This window comes from Hypomesus nipponensis, chromosome 12 (genome assembly GCF_054491055.1).
Source record: "Hypomesus nipponensis isolate SF chromosome 12, ASM5449105v1, whole genome shotgun sequence".
Classification (NCBI taxonomy): Eukaryota; Metazoa; Chordata; class Actinopteri; order Osmeriformes; family Osmeridae; genus Hypomesus; species Hypomesus nipponensis.
The window spans coordinates 5,242,501-5,260,025 of record NC_140372.1 but is presented as its reverse complement, the minus strand read 5'-3'; the positions used below and the strand labels follow the sequence as shown (position 1 = coordinate 5,260,025).

The following is a 17,525-nucleotide window of genomic DNA, read 5'->3' as shown; positions in this document are numbered from 1 at the left end:
CCTTGTCCTACAGAACAGCCAAACAGACCTTGTCCTACACAACACCCAGACAGATCTGGTCCTGACCACGGGACACTACCCATCTGGAGCCGGCTGCATCGCTGCGTACCTGCTGTGATTGGAAGCTGTTGTTATTGGATAATGACGTAGAAACATGGACACAGGCTGTGAAGACTCTGGGTGCCTGTAAATAAACACAATTCTTCCCTTTGATTATTTTTGCAGACGTTTCATAGTGTTTTCCAAATTCTCGGATTTTCCTAATCCAATCCTGGGCTTGCATATATGCGATCAGAATATTACATAGAATACTGAGAATTGTCTATTCATATCTACTACATTAACCCTCTGGTGCATAGCAGTCACTCCAATCATATGTGTCTCAGAGTGCAGTGGGACAGAAATGTGGCACCAGATCCCTCATCCCTCCTCTACCACCTCATCCCTCCACAACATCTTCATCCCTCCTCTACCACCTCATCCCTCCACAACATCCTCATCCCTCCTCTACCACCTCATCCCTCCACAACATCTTCATCCCTCCTCTACCACCTCATCCCTCCACAACATCCTCATTCCTCCACAACATCCTCATCCCTCCACAACATCCTCATCCCTCCACAACATCCTCATCCCTCCACAACATCCTCATCCCTCCTCTACCACCTCATCCCTCCAAAACATCCTCATACTCCTCTACCACCTCATCCCTCCACAACATCCTCATCTACCACTTCATCCCTCCAAAACATCCTCATCCCACCTCCACCACCTCATCCCTCCACAACATCTTCATCCCACCTCTACCACCTCATCCTAGTTCATCCCTCTTCTACCACCTCCTACCTGTGCAACCCTCATCCGAGTTTTGGTTCCACCGAGACTGACAGCGTCAGACATCCTGCTCTACACCACCAGGCTGCTGTCCTGGCCTCCGCAGAGGGCAGCACTGGGGCTCCAGCTCCCCAGGTGTGTTCAACATCCCTGGGATGACATCTCTCTCGCCTCAGTGCAGCCAGACAAACCTCCAGAGGGAGGGAGAGGGTCAAGACAGGAGTGAGTCTCTCTGTGTGTGTGTGTGGTGGTGGTGGGGGCGGGGGTTGTGTGTATGAGGATGGGGCGTGAGTCTGTGTATGAGAGTATGTGAGAGAGAGTGTGTGTATGTGTGTGTGTGTGTGTGTGTGTGTGATAGTGTGCGTGTGTTTGTGCCAGTGTGAGTGTCTGTATGAGTGTGTGTGTGTATGTGTAAGCGAGTGTGTGTGTATGTGTGTGTGGGGGGGGGGGGGGGGCAGACGTTCCCCAGGCTCTCTGTCAGTGATGAGTGTCAGGGAAAGAGAACATGCAGATGAGCAGTACTCACTCCTCTAATGAGACCTGGACAGACCTCCGCAGGCTCACTATCACAGCTGTCTGACAGAAACAATGTTCCACTGTTTATGTTCAGATTTGGAAACAGCATCCCAGTAAACATATCACGATGGGTAGTCCTCTCCTATACGTGCATGTAACAGGCTTATACTTACTGATTGACGCTCTGCTTTGTACAGGCTTATTAACTGATAAGCCCCGTGTACTATTAAAACAAGAATGAAGAGTCTCTTGACCACTCACTCTTACAGTAGCTTGAGCGGTTTGATCTCAATCAAAGGAATTTTAATTCGAGATGATCGTAAGAAGTGATCGCCTTTCAGAGACAACGCTACAACCCGTCAATCATTAGTCTCGAAACGGTCTTCATGATTTGTCGTGCGACGACAAATGTCGGATTGATTTAATATTACCTTTAGATGTAATTGTTGCTATCAAGAAAGATGTGAAGTTGATTTCGGCAAATATGACAAAAAGTGCTTCTCAACAACATTGCCTACACCATATTTGAGCTACGCAGGTCAAGAAAAAAATGCGATGAAGAACTAACTTGTATTTGATTGACTGTTAGTCGCATTTGAAATACGTTTTTCACACCACGGACAGCATCAACAGCCTAATATGAATAAATGTTGTTCGAACAAACCAAAAAATCAGCACAAACATAGCACGAACTGACACAATATTAAACGAGTTGTTACCTCTTCCCGTTGCAGACTGGATTTTTTTTTTGATTGCTCCTTCGAAGCTGTCATTGTTTAAGTCTTGATTTTTGGACCTCGTCAAATAGCACGTCAATGCTGCCAACGTTTATCACCTTTTGACAGAAGATGTGGCTACCTAATAAATTAATCCATATAGAAAGGAAGGCAGCTTATCGTGTAGTAGATGGTCTCAAGTACCGAATGTCAACTTGTGGGAAAGACAGGATGACACGAGCAATATGCCTCTCACCTGGAGATCAACCACGCGCGTACCGCTAAAGGCTAGCAGACGGGCATCGGGACAAATACCAGTTTGCAATCTATTTACGCTATTAAGTACTTGAGCATTGTTCCCGTCATTACATAGGCTATCTTCCAAGCGATATCAATATAATTAAGTTTCTGGTGAGCGCTGTTATGACCAACGAATTTAAATGTATTCGGACTACGCTCTCCCCATATTAGTCCCAGGAACAGGGGGCGGGGGCACGGATACTTGGTGATCAGAAGATAGTTTTCAGGATTGGATCCACGCGCATGAAGGGATAGATGTATGATCATCAAACACGGGATTGGTTCACGAAATGCTAAACGTTCTACAACCATATCTCACGCGTCATGCGTTTGAGCTGTCCATGGTCCTGAAACGAAGTAACTCATTTATCATATGATCATGTTTTGACGTAGCGTAGGTCCTAAAACGGTAAAATGACCATGCTTACTGCCAATTTACATTTAAATACGCGTATGAGTTCCCTTGGTCTTGCAGAACAACTTAAAAGCATGAACGTATTGACCGTCCAACCATAACACCAATAAATTAAACCAAGCAAGGTTAAGGGCAGAGAGCGACAATGTGACATCGTTCCCCCTTGAGTTAATTATGTAGATTACTGCCTGTATCTGTAGCCAATGCAATTATGTCCCAGAATAGTCCTGTCCTGTCCTTTAGTGAATGAGTCAGAACTACCCCCCAGATCCACCACATCCTGTCTCTTCGTAACGAGATCTCAAACTGTACCAGTTCCAACTGTGGAACACATTGGTACCAATTCCGTATGTCATGAATGCATTCCGTCATCACAGTGTGTGTATGCTGTGTTCTGGAGAAGGAGAGAATCCTTTTCTCTTCTGTAGAGACTGCAGATGATAAGTGTGATGATCAACAGGTGAATAGTACTGAGTTCACTGAGCAGACACTTTTATCCTAAGATATGTCCATGGGCAGGGGGAATCTGAACTGCAATCCAACACTCTGCCTATCCACTAACTGACATTAAATCAACTCCACATCGTTATCCTCCTTACAATTATCATAGGAGCTGATGACAGCTCATTAAATGTCAACAATGTGTTCATTTAGCTTTTATCAAAAGCGACACACAGGATGCCGTTTTTGTCTCTTTTTTTTTGTTTGGGAGACTTTAAATGCTCTGGAATGAGTAATACTGGAGAAAAGATGGGGAGGGAGGGAGGGAGGGATGGAGAGAGGGGGAGGGAGGGAGAAAGGAGGGAGACAGAAAGAGAGGAGTCTGAACCTTAGTTGTTGTTCGCTGTCCCCATTAAATATTTAAGTGGTGGAATCAGAGAGCACATGGAAACCCTGCTAGTTCAGAGTGATGACCTCCACGGCTCCCTCCAAGTTCACTTACAGCCCCAGGGCTGGATATGGGGCAAGGGCTGGGGTTAGGGCTGTAGCCGCGGCTGGGTGTTGCTGATCCCCAGTCTGTTGGCTGAAAGGGCAGCTTCAGGGACACAGGGACCCGCTCCCCACATCAGTACTGCTTTAGACCAGGGCAGTGGAGACTACGGAGGCTCTGTGTTTACAACAGGAATAATCGCAGATATCCATCCAGTATTTGTGATTTAATTAACCTTAATCCCTTTCTGGTGAGATGGTGGTCGTGCGTTATTTTGAATTCAATAAAGTGATGGAGATTAAATGAATTACAAGAGATTGAATAATAATAAGGATTATTCATACCTCCGCTATACAAAATGTTAAAGTGGTGGCGTGTCATATGAAACAGAGCCATGTCGATGCTCTCTCAAGAACTTTCTCTTTTAAGCCTTACACAGACAGCAGCATCAGGCAAAGGCTTGATAATTACATGACAGGAGACGCCTTTGGGTTCTGTTTTTAACATCCTGCTAGGCCACTAATATACTGTAACCACTCGTTTAATGGATCCCAGAGCACTATGGTCTATTTATTCTGTAGAGGATGAAGTGCTTTGGAGGTGAACCACTTTAAAACACACACCATGTCCTTTCCTTTTCTGGGGTTTCAGACTCTCAAACAGGGAGTGGCTGACGAACGGATCTCCATCACCAACCGCGTGTCAGCCATCCTCTCCTTTCCCCCGCTGAGTGCTGCAGCAGAGTAGCCAACAGACACCATCGCCAAGCCAACAAGCAGCCCCGGATCTATAACATTCCGCTTCCACCCTCCCTGAGGCCATCACAGCACTGACTCATCCCCTCGTCTCAGGGGCTCTGGATGATAACGCTCCTCTGCTCATCCCCCTCTCCCGGCTGCGGCTGGCCTGCAGTTCTTGACCAGGCCTTGCAGTGCACAGATGTAAACATATTTCCAATAGCAGGAATCGCTGAGTAAATTACTCATATTTAGGTCACAGTGTTTTTCCATTATTCACTTAAGCCCTTGTTTTCTCTAGTTTTAGATGGTGATAATAATAGGGCCCGTGTGAAATGTTCAATCCACACGGCCATGAGACATTGTAAATGCTCAATTGGTAAGGATTAGCTTACAATCACAATCCAGCTGTCCAGGCGGAAACATTCTTAATAATCAGACATAAATCGTACAAGAACATCAATATTTTACGTCACATCACTTGTCTATTTCTGGGGCTGGTTCAGATTATGTTGTCTGGCACAAAGTTTTTTTTTCCAAATATTACTTTCTATCCAACATATTACTTTTTATCCAACATATTATATATAATAAAATATATGTAAAAATGGCAATGGCAGAGGTCTAGTAACCATAACAACAAAGAAGGGGACTGCTAGTCACACAGGAGACGGGAGATAGAACATGTTTATGTGTGTCAGTGGCGAGGACATGATGAGTCCTACTTAAGGGAACAAACCCTGTCCTGACACACTTTCCATCCCTGAGGAGAGCTCCTCATTTCCCCTGAGGCCCACTCCAATGGGGCTTTCCAGAACACACACAGACACACTTTCATCTTCCATCTTCAACACGTGGGGAAAGAAGGATCAAAGTGGGATTATCCAAACAGGTACACCTCACCTCTACACCATCCTCCCTTCCCTCAGGACGTTGAAGCCACCGAAATCTCTCGTCAAATCATTAGGCTGCACCAGAACTGAAACAGCCAGGTGTCTCCAGGTGTCTCCAGTTCTCATGAGTCTTAGTCAGGGCGCTGGTCTGTCAGACAGCTTTACACACTGGGACTTGTTGCAGCATGGATTACAAACATTGCATCACACACACACTTCCATCCTCCAGTCTGAAATTGGGTTTGTGGGACACAGAGGTGCAGGGGAAAACATCTAGGCCTTTGGATTATTTAACCCTGACGAGGTCTCCAGGCCTTGACACTGTTGTGGGCTTGACACCATACCGCAGCGCCCTGTTTGCTTTCTGAATGCCAACAAAGTAGGCTTGTTTCATCGCCTCTCTCCACATAAATGCACAAATTAATTGGATTTCCCAGCTCACTGCATCCTTTGGATTTATAAGAGGCATCTGCCCCCATTTTTACAGTAGAACAGATGACAGCATGATCTCACACAGAGGGCTGTGTGTGGTGTGTGTGCGTGTGTGTGCGTGTGTGGTGGAGGTGGGTGCATCTGTGTTAGATGGGGATGGCAGGGGGGTGAATGTGTGTGTGGAGGGGGTGGTGGGGGGGGGGGGTGTATGTGTGTGTGGAGGGGGTGATGGGGGGGGTGTCTGTGTGTGTGGAGGGGGTGATGGGGGGGTGTCTGTGTGTGTGGAGGGGGTGATGGGGGGGGTGTATGTGTGTGTGGAGGGGGTGATGGGGGGGTGTATGTGTGTGTGAAGGGGGTGATGGGGGGGTGTCTGTGTGTGTGGGAGTTTCTAGACGGTGTATGCGTGTGTTATGTTGGGATGATAGGGGGGGGGGTGCATGCGTGTGAGAAGGTGGTGATGGGTGGGGGGGGGGGTTTGTGTAGATGGTTGTGCGTGTGAGAATTTAAGAAAAAGACAGAAACCGCCCCCCCCACACACACTTCCTCAAAACATCCCCTCGTCTGTCTGCTCCTCGAGCTGTGCCACAGTTCCACGGTCTCTCCTCATTAGACTCGAGCTGTATTCATGAGGAGGACCGGGCGAAGCCTCCAGTCTCCACAACCTCACACCTTGATCTCATGTTAGCTCAGTTAGCATGAACCCACCCAACATGGGCATTACAGTTCGACACGTGCTCATCTGAGGAGGTTTATTTTATCTTATCTTTTCTTGACGTATACATTTCACACAATTGGAAGACACGTTCATCAAAAGCGACGATACAAATGGCGCATATGGAAAGTACAGCAGAAGATCAAGGATCAGAAGGGTAGAGGTCTCACAGCGTTCAGTTGGTCAGAGTCAAGGCAGATTATCGTGACAAAAGCGGGAAAATGGGTCATGCTGTGGGCGGTGCACCTCTCGAGTAAACGAGTCCGGTGACATTCATGTGAACAAACCCAGCCAAAACAAGCCAAGGCACACTCGCTGCAGATGTGCAACTGTACTGAGAGCGACGCTGGCCAGCAGAGGGATGTGCTCTCTCACACACAGAGGAATGATTCAGTTCATCTGCCTTCCATGAAAATGCCACGGCCCTTCCTTTGAAAGTTGACCTTAAACCAGCTAACTGGTGCTACATGATACGGAGAAACAGTTAGCAGACTTGCTAAAGAACCCATTGGGATGTGTATGCGTATGGTGGCAGCAGGTGCGTGTGTGTGTCTGTGTGTGTGGGGGGAGGAAAAGCGTAGAGAAATAGTTAGTTTCATTTCCTATAGCCACAGGTGTTCGAGTGATTTGACTTACACTGGTGGACAGTCATTATCAAGTCTTGTGTCCCAGTTTTCTGTGAAAGAACAGTTTCTGTGAATAATCTCGTTTGAAAACAGAAAATGAGAAGGTATTGCCCTCTACTGGCAAAGACAGAAGTTGCAAACAACTGACGCTTGGGATGGAGGAGGAAGGTGTCAAGCATGTCAAACCTTTGTCTTGGAAATGTACAGTGGAGATGGAGCTTATAAATTATTCAGTGAAGCTAAATGTTCCTGTTGAGATTAGAAACATGTTAGTTTTCTTAATGTTAGCATACAGCATGAGCCCCCCCTGCACAATTCTTCTGTCCCGCATTAATGATGCAGCCATTTGAGGGGCTCCCTCAATCAATTAATTTCACAAGTATATTTTACTAGTTACCTTTGCTGTGGTTTATTTAAGCAATAAGTGTCAATTGCCTTCAATTCTGTACGCGGAAGTAGATTTCTAACGATTTCTGAGGGTTTTTTATGAATAAGCTAGCAGGTGCCCCCAAGACATTGTATCAATATGCGATCAATTCTCCAACATACTTCATCTCATGTCGGGGGCAGTTTCTTGCCAACCTGCTGTGGATAAAAACTGTATTATTTCAGAACCCATATGCACATATAGACCAAGTACTAATCACTTGTTGCTAGGAGACTAGCTGTGATCACCATATTTATATCTTTGTGGGGATACTGACTGAACATTACATTAGCGGTTTTTTCCACCAGTCCAATAAGTTGTTTTCCACAGGCAATTAAGACATTTTCACCTGGAGATATATCAGTGAATAAATAATTTGTTTCATGTTTTATTTACTTGGCAAATCGTTTGTGTACTTAAACCCTAAATATGCGTAGGCTACAAATACAATATCTGACATACTGCTCACACAACGGATATTTGCATTTGAGAAATAATATATTTTACATTGCATGTGCAGTGAGGTTCAGCAGGGTAGCCAACTTGCTGGAGACAATTTCAGACGTAGACTAAACTATATTACTGAGATACTTTATTTTATATTTTAGAGGAAAACAGGCTCTACGAATCTCTGTTGGAAGAACAAAATATACCAGAAAACTCACCTTGATATCCTTGGATGACTGGCATGGTATTTGATGAGAGACGCTGGCTGTTTGATTCATGTTCGAAAAGTTATGCGAGTGGACTAAACAAAAACAGCAAAACCAAGAAAGCGTATTTCCAGGCGACGATTTTCTTGTGATACCGTAAATTCAGAGTAGTCTAATAGATACTGACCACATTACTTAAATAGACACTAGTGTAGACCAGTCTCAAAGAATTTGTTGAGTCGCCTCTGCTTCCACATGCATTATTGACCATGTTGCACTGGTTGCTTTAGAGTGTTTTTCGCTGGTAGTTTTATCATCAAGAATATATGTCAACACTGACCAGAGGAGGAGCTAATCAGCGTCTATAAACTGGAAAGTTTTGAATGTAGTTGTAAACCTACCGGAAATCGATGCCATTAAAGTGCATTTACCAATATATCGTAGCCTATTACATCACCTTATTTTTCCTGTAGGCTATGCATCATTGCCGTGCATCATTTTATGAACATAAAATATGGAGGACTTGAATAATACATATTTGATGGGCTCTGGCTTTTAAGGTCTTATTTGATTGTTTGGATCTTGCATGGGCATGTGTGGAGTAAATTGACATTTGAAACTGCGGCAATGGAAGTGTTTAAACCGAAAGCAGTGTCTAAATTCTGCATTGTTTAGCGAGGTTCGCTCTCCACAGCACACACTTGGAACCTATTGCCTAATTCACATTTCCTTTACACCTACCCCTTATTTGAAGACTTAATTTCACACTAAGCAAATGTTCTACAAATATGTGAATCCAGTAACTACTGCAGCCAGTCTTTAATTGCCGCGAGGACACAGATTTAGAGGAGGTGGTGTTGCCTACGTGGGCTGGCGCTGGAAGAGAAGCAAGCGAAACTACAGACGGACTGACACACGGCAACTCGAATGACAGCGATCCAAATAACACTCGGCGTTCACTGATCTCCTGCCACGACCGGATCCAGGCCTCTCCCTCTGCCAGGTTTCTTCTGTTTAGCAGTTACATTGCATATAGGCTACATTTGCGGCAAACAACTGACCGCAATAGCACATTGTTGGCTATATGAGCAAATAAGATATTTTTAGCGTAACCGCCAGTTTGTAGGCTACATTAACTTGAACACTCAATGCAATGGAAGTTGGTTTTATAGAGAGTGGCTATGCTGTTTTCCGAGAATGTGATCGACAGGTATTGACTCATGCATTGGCATGAATTATTAAAATCCTGTATCTCAGCATAACTCCTGTTCAATCATCCAGCCTCCTTTTCTCCTTTACAGCCATCCCCCTTCTGCTGATGCCGACTTTAACTGAAGCAAAAGAAAAACACAAAATTCTCCATAATTGCAAGTGACCTTTCCCTGCCGAGCGCTCATCACCACTCCCTCTTGGCAGCGCAGTGTCACCCCGATACTTCCCAAGCACAGAGCTTAGCAGGTGTCGGAGGCAAGGGCTAGCCGTGTGTGTGGGCTGATAGGACGTCGCCCACTGTGCTTAAAAATACCTCCGTTAAATGTGACACCTTGAATTCCATGAATTCCTCACTGAGTGAGGAAGGCATTAATCAAGGTCTGTCTATATTTCCGGATGTAGCCTATATAGGCTTGGTTTAAAACGACTTACTTACGTGCGAACTTGACTTAAAGTGAGCCGAGAGAGAGAGAGAGAGAGAGAGAGAGAGAGAGAGAGAGAGAGAGAGAGAGAGAGAGAGAGAGAGCGTAGGCTATAGCGTGTGGGAAGGATATAGTAGGAGCATTGAGCTGAAGCTTGTTGGATTAAACTCTATAGGATGAGCTCTAAATTCTATAGTTCTATAGAAGACAAGTAAGGCTGACTGTCTTTTAACTGTTCCACAGTTGCAAGTTTGCTGCCAAGTTGCTGTCAAATATGTAGAGCGTGGAATAGCAACATTGATAAGGGCGACCTGTTGCGGTACACATGGGAGTGCAATTGCACAATCTGACCACTTGATGGTGTAGGAATAAAGTCTTGATCGCGATTTGCAGCTAGTGCGCATAGACTTGGAGGTAAACAGTGAGACTGATCCCATATTAAAGTTCAAACATACACGATTTAACATAAGAGCAGAATATTACTTAGAAAGGAAGATACATTAACTATGAATATGACACATGTTAACGAAGTAGCCTACATTCCTAGTTTATTCAAAACAAGGTTAACATTATTCTAACATGATGACAATATAGGCTACTTATAACGAATATTCACATATTCACATATGCGTGCCCTTAACTATACTACATGTCATGTGGATACTTATAAAGCGAATACTTATTGATAAAGCCTCTTTTGGAAAAATCCGATAGGGGGAGCTTCCTTCGATTCAGCTGCGCACTCTTCTCAGCTAGTCTAAGTCACATGACTCCCACAGTCAAGAGGGAGACAGTTGATCACTGCAGAGGGAGAACAAGCTTAACAGCCACCAAATGTCAAGACAGAGCCCTTGTCTTATCTTTCTTCTGTAAAATGGATTGTCTTATGACACGGAATTAGAAATGTAAGTATGCTGAACTTTAAATAATAATGGTAGATGAAGCCACGTTACGACACTTTTACATTCACATCTTAACAGCGTACAAGCTAACAAGCTAATTTGGTCATTGTTTACAAATCATGCTCAACTTAAGAAAACAGTAGAGTCCTTCCTCATAGTTTGTTCAAATGCAACGGTGCAATTATGATACAGAATGAATGCCCCCCTGAACTAAAGGCTGGTTATGAAACTGTTGCAAAGGGGCGAGTCACGGTTTATTTGAACCTAATCGTTTTGTGCCTTGACCCTGGGTGCGCGTAATTACCGTCCTGTAGTAACAGTGTAACTCACAATGTATGTGCATGTCAACAGATGTGTATTTGAGCTTGTCCATACTTGTCTTGCTATGTTACAGCCGTCGTTTATCTACCTCAAATGATCCTATTCCGGTAATCTACAGAAAAACTTAAATAGCATTGTTTCACTTTTGTACTTGAGACGTCAAACAGGCGTTGCGGTCTGAGCGTAAGATAGGAACTCGGTTTGACCGAAATGGTGTTTCTAATTTCTTAACTCCTGTTTCATACGCTCCGTGTTTCATGTTAATAGACCTCATAACCGTTTTCATCAGATCTTCCCACGACACTGTCCGGCTGGGTCTACAGCTGACTGTAGGATTGTTACATAACCCTTTCCAGAAGTGCGGCTGACAGCGCTTTCCCGAGTGGGTGCATTCCACATGGCTAGAAACGACAACAAGATGTGTTGCAGCACGTGCCAGCTCCGAAGACTGGTCAGTCATCCATGACGCCAGGGCGTGCATCCTGGTGTCATCCTATTGCAAGGATAAACAGTATAAAAACAAAGGGTCTGTTTTGAAAAGGGTTAAAACAGAAAAACCGTCGAGATATGGAGACGTGACTGCCGAGTTATTGATTAAAGGCTCACAAATGCTAACGGTAGTTCTGTGCCAGCATGTCCCTATAATTTGTGGGAAGATGATCGTTCCAGAGGGGGGGGCATTGAGGGCAGTGAGTACAGTCTTGTGTGGACATCGACCATGGTTTCCTGTTTCGTAGTGAGACACAAGGTGAAAGGGGACACATTGATTTGAGATCTCTCTGTCTCTCTGTCTCTGTCTCTCTGTCTGTCTTTCTATCTGTCTCGCTCTTACTGTCTGTCTGCTTGTCTGTTTCTTTATCGCTCCCTATGTCTCTGTCTGTCTTCATATCTTTTTCTCTTTGGTACATAATAAGATGAGAGGTTGAACAGGAGGCTGTTGAATCAACTCAACATCATGTTTCAGGCATGAAAGATCATCTCTTAGTCATGTCTCACACACATGCACTACATGACACATTCTCATCCAGCACACCAATAGTTCTAAATGCCAATACAATGTGTTCACATTCCTTGACACCCAGTCTCTCCACTGCCCACTTGGTGCTCATGTTGTGTTGATACCTTGCTCTTCCTGCCCACACACTGTCATTATTCCCACAGAATCCGGCTCTCAAATCACAAAGTTGCACTCCTCCATGAACCACACATACACACATGTACCAATCTCACAAACAGTACTGAATACTGTGACCCCCCCCCCCCCTCCAATTCTCAGTTGTTGCTTTGGACAGCCCAGCTATTCACTGCTGTGTCCATTAGAGCCTTGTGTTAGGGGGGGGGGGGGGGGGGTTATGAGGAGAGGGGTTGTATGTTGTCAGGCTTGAAGGGGGGCTTTCCACATTGCAATTCCCTCTTACGCAACCAGAGTGAATTATTGATGGATGCTGGAGGAGGGGAGAGCATCCGTCCACATGTGTGGAGAAGTGGGAGCTGTCGCTCCTTTCCTGGACTGGATCGAGGATAACACCCCCGGAGAGATGGACGGATGGAAAGACAGAGAGAGACAGAGAGAGAGACAGAGAGAGGGGGAGAGATGGTTATAAAGAGGACAGAGGGAGAGAGCGAGAGAGCATGTTTGAAAACGTGACAGTTGGAGCACTCTGTGTTGTTGAGATGGAGCAGTGTTTTTCTAACAGGTTTGCTTCTGGTTCAGCCCACACTGTGTAGGCTGGGTCACAGCTTAGGTTTGTTCATGCAGTTCCTGAACCAAGCCTGTATTGTGGGCCTAGATATTGTTCATCTGTTAGGGGCTTGTCTTGAATGAGCACTTCAGCTTGTTGTGTAAAGTTAGATCTACTGACAGGTGATGGATGGATGGCTATCTCACTCTCAATTTTTTTCTTATGTCTCTCCTTTCCTCCTCTCCTCTCCCCTCCTCTCCAACATTTTGACATCATCATTTAGTCATTTAGCAGACGCTCTTATCCAGAGCGACTTACAGTAAGTACAGGGACATTCCCCCCGAGGCAAGTAGGGTGAAGTGCCTTGCCCAAGGACACAAAGTCATTTGGCTTGGCAGGAAATCAATCCTGCAACCTTCTGATTACTAGCCCGACTCCCTCACCGCTCAGCCATCTGACTCCCTGTCTGATTTTTCAACATGTGTTGAATGACACACAGCATCATCAGCCTTGAACCCTTCTCCCTCCTCACTTCCCTCCCTCCTTCCTGTCCTGGATGTTGTCAGTGACTCACATAAGACTGCAGGTCATATCTGGGCAGACCCCCAGGACTACAACCCCCCCCCCTCCTCCTCCTCCTTCTCCTCCCTTGCCAGGGCTCCATGTGTTTGTGCTGGGTGGAGAGAAGACTCTGACAGGACCTTATCGATCGTCTGCAACTGGCAACACTGCAGAGAAAAGAGGAGATGAGTAGAAGCAGGGAAGGATGTACTACTAGGAAAGTGAAAGAAGGGGGAGATCAAATGTAGTGAGCAGAGGGAGCGAGAAGGGAGAGAGAGAGTGAGTAAGGGATAGATGCGAGAGGACGAGTTAGAGAGTATCAGAGAGGGAGGGAGAGAGAGAGGGAGTGAGAGAGAGAGAGCTGGGGGAGCTGTATCCTCTGGTGTGTGATGCAGTCGGAGCGCTGCTGCTGCTGCGTGGAGGTTTGTTTACATGCAGGGACACACGGAACAGGAGCCCAGGAAGGAATGAAGGAATCCTCCATCACATCCTCTAACTAGCCCAGCCCAGTTAGGAACAGTGATTGATACGAATCTGTGGGACAGTCTTCGGTCAATGCTAACCGACACCAGGCCGCACTCACTGCTCCATTCTGACGTGTGTGTGTGTTTGTGTGGGCAGGTAAGGCTAAGCTAATACAACTTGTCTTCCCCGATCCACACAGTGTGGGTTAGCATGTTAGCTAATCATGCTAAGATTCTGAATCTGAACTGTTGGAATAGTAGGCAGCCATTTTGGGAAGGTCTTATTGTAACAGTTACAGAGGTGTGCTAGGCTATGTTTGTGCCTCCAAGAGGGGTTGGCTGGTATGCTAATCTCAGAGAGCATACGCAGAATGTGTCAGATGCAAAAAGGTCCACTTCAAGCGGCCATGTTGTGTGAGTCTGGCCTATTGCTGTTTCCTGTGGAGAAAGACCCAGAACTATTATATCAGTTAGTGTTTCCTCATCTGACGGTTAACCTTGTAATGTGGTTTGCGAAGCCAGGAAACGTCCTCGTTGCACAGGTCATATTTTGAAAGAGCTGACCGTTCCTCTTTCATCCTCGATCTTGTCTGGAGAACCTCTCCATGCCTCATGGAGCTGTCCTGTGTCTGCCCTCCTCAGAAACCATCTGCTGCCGTCTCGAGTCAACCCAGGAGTGGAGTTTGTGAGTGAGTGGAAAATCATCATGTGTGTGTGTGTGTGTGTGTGTGTGCGTGGATGCGCAGCGTGTGTGAGGAACATTGCATGTGTGTACTTGCACGTCTGTGTGGATAGTGGAGCACATCAGGTGTGCTGAAACAACTCACAGCTGGCTCTCTGGAGCTGATATCGTAGGGCAAACTGTCGGCTCGTCACATGACAAGCCATCTCAGTTACAAACTGAGATGCTTCAGACCCGTGAGATGCTTCAGACCCGTGTAACTTCCTGTTTGGAAATCAGGAAGTGAGGCTGAACTGCGGAAACCAAGACACAGCACTCACACACACACACTTAGATACACACACACACACACGTGGCCCGAACACATACACTCTTCAATAAGAAGCTATGTCCTGCTGACTTCATCTCCAGCGCCTTGTTTACCTGCCTTCCTGGAACAGCTCTCTCTCTACTCCCCAGCACAACAGGGGGTCATAGTAACGGCCTACCCTTTGACCTTATGACCCCTCTCTCCTCAGACAGTGTGGTGGCAGCCCCACCTTGCTTCCTGTCCTCTCCTGGCTCCTCCCCTCCAGTCTGACCACCTGACTTGACCAGCCCTCCTGCATCCCACTCTGCCCACCACACCCACCGTGAGTATGCTCTAACTGACCTCAGGCCTGCTCTTAACCCAGAGCCTCTTTCAGAGTTGGTAGCAGTCTGAGGTAAGTATAAATGAACCAACGCAGCTCTGTTCAATAGGAAGTCAGTGTGTGTGTAGGTACTGTGATTCAGGATGTACATTTGGAGTAGCCTGGTCGATCCTGGTCATCACCATACCTCTGGCAGAGGATAGAGCTGGGATCATAGAGAGGGTGTTTACGTCCCTGGGGCCTTGAAATCCTGGAGCTGGAGAGAGAAGGGAGCAGGAGAGGAAGGAAGGAAGGAAGAGAGAGAGAGGGACGGAAGGGGAAGAAAGATGCGTGGTTAGACCATTTGGGTCACAGGTTTAAATCCCCTCATACCGCGATTTGGATGCAAGCGTCGGCTAAATTCATACATTCTTCTTATTATTCCAGTAAGAAGGGGAGCAAGGGGAGAAAGATGAAAAAGTGGGAAGGGGAGAGAGAGAGGGATCACTTGTAGCCGTGGAGAGCGGTAAGAGTTAGGAACCCTCTCACGTGTGTGTCTGATGGAGAGCAGCTGGGGTCTGGAGGTGGAGGACTCTCATGATGTCATTCATTCATCAATGTACACCCTGACTCCTGCAGCCCTATCAGGTCTGTGGCTACAGGACTCAAAGTCTCTTTCCTATATTATTATACGTTCTATTTGTATTTATTTATTTAATCCAATATTGTTGTCGAAAGGCAATCAGGGGGGTATTCCAGAAAGCAGGTTGTGCAACATAATCGGGTAAGTTAACCCACCAGCTGGAAATGTTGCTACAACGCTGGGTGTCAGATGTGGAGTTAACTTACCCGGGTATGTCACATGACCTGCTTTTATGGAATACCCCCCATGGTGCTACAGATAACATTTAAAGCAGTAAATAAATAGCTTTATAACAGGTTCCATTCCCTGTACATGAGATGAATAAATGTGTATTATCTTAATTTAACCAAACACACACACACACACACACAAAATAATGACCTAATGGTTTTACACCAGCAAGGTGTGTAGATGGAAAATAACTTTGCGGGGGAAAAAAAGCCTGAGCCTATCATCTTGATCTTCTCGAGGACAGAAGTTTCCATGATGGTGTTGGACCTGGTCGTGGGTACACTTCCTTATTTGGCCAGCGACTGAAAGAGTGTGTAAATAGCGAGCGAGATCACTTTACTCCCAGTCACTCCATGTGTCCCACAGAATGATTCAGCCAGGGAAGACCCAGTCCAGGCGGAGGAGAGGAGAGGCTGCTACGCTCAGTGTGTTTACTCAAGCTGGTGTCTCTAAACAGAGGAAGGTGGACTGGAGAGGGAGGCGATGGACAGTCAGACCAGGGGCCTGCACTACAAAGCGAGTTGCACATGCCCGGGATGTCTTTTAGTTAGCTGGCTTCACTGAGTCTAACAACCACTACTGTGCATTAAGCAGTGTCTAAAAGGTGATTATCAACCTAAGTTACGCCAGATTTTTCCAAACAGGATGTAAGGATTCACATAAAATGGGCGGTGTTTGCTCCATATGACCAATCGCAAACATGGACAAGCCTTCCAAGTTGACAAAATATCGCCAACTCTGTGGATGCATGACTTGATACGCTCATCAGTATCACTCCTCCATATTAAGGCACAAGTATCAAATCAACATTTATTTGTAACGCCCTTTTTACACGCAAGCATGTCACAGACGGCTTCACATACGCCCATAGAAACGGCCCGTCAACCAACCTAAACCCACAAGTAGATCTACACAATATGGTAGTTGATACAGTGTCTTGGTTGCCACAATTACTTGGTTACTGTCCTGAACTGGCTATTGTGTCACTGCTATCGGAGTGAATGGTGTCCCAGTTTGTGTCTGGTTGGAGTGGGTGTGTGTAATGGTGCATGGTTGGGGTCTTTCAGAGCAGAAGATCCTTGGCAGGCAGTCGGTTAGCAAGCTGCAGTTAAGCTTAGGTTTGCCCTTTTATGGTTAGCAGGCCTGTGTAGTGTTACACACACACACACACTTACACACACACAGCTCCCTCCACATACACCACAGCTAATGGCCTGTGTATTTCAGTTAAAGTTATGTGAATGTGTGTAGAAATAATGTCAGAAAGCATGAGCCCAGAGATGAGCCCAGCAGTGCCCCCCCTCCTCCTCCTCAAGTGACCCAGTTCATGTGATTCCCAGGGCTTCTCTCTCTCTCTCTCTCTCTCTCTCTCTCTCTCTCTCTCTCTCTCTCTCTCTCTCTCTCTCTCTCTCTCTCTCTCTCTCTCTCTCTCTCTCTCTCTCTCTCTCTCTCTCTCTCTCTCTCTCTCTCTCTCTCTCTCTCTCTCTCTCTCTCTCTCTCTCTCTCTCTCTCTCTCTCTCTCTCTCTCTCTCTCTCTCTCTCTCTCTCTCTCTCTATATATATATATATATATATATATATATATATATATATATATATATA

The 17,525-nt window shown here is 45.9% G+C and overlaps 1 protein-coding gene across 10 annotated transcripts in view; it reads left to right on the top strand.

Moving 5' to 3' along the window:
- Positions 1-10,591: 10,591 nt before the first annotated feature.
- Positions 10,592-17,525, top strand: part of LOC146260749 (inositol polyphosphate-4-phosphatase type I A-like) — a 25,234-nt gene continuing 18,300 nt past the window's right edge. For 9 of the 10 annotated variants that reach the window (XM_084667359.1, XM_084667363.1, XM_084667362.1 and 6 more), the window contains exons 1-2: positions 10,592-10,731; positions 14,957-15,070. The gene's annotated coding sequence lies outside the window, so the exon portion shown is untranslated. Of the gene's footprint in view, positions 10,732-14,398; positions 14,446-14,956; positions 15,071-17,525 lie in introns of all 10 variants that reach the window. The other variant, XM_084667358.1, reaches the window with a different exon arrangement.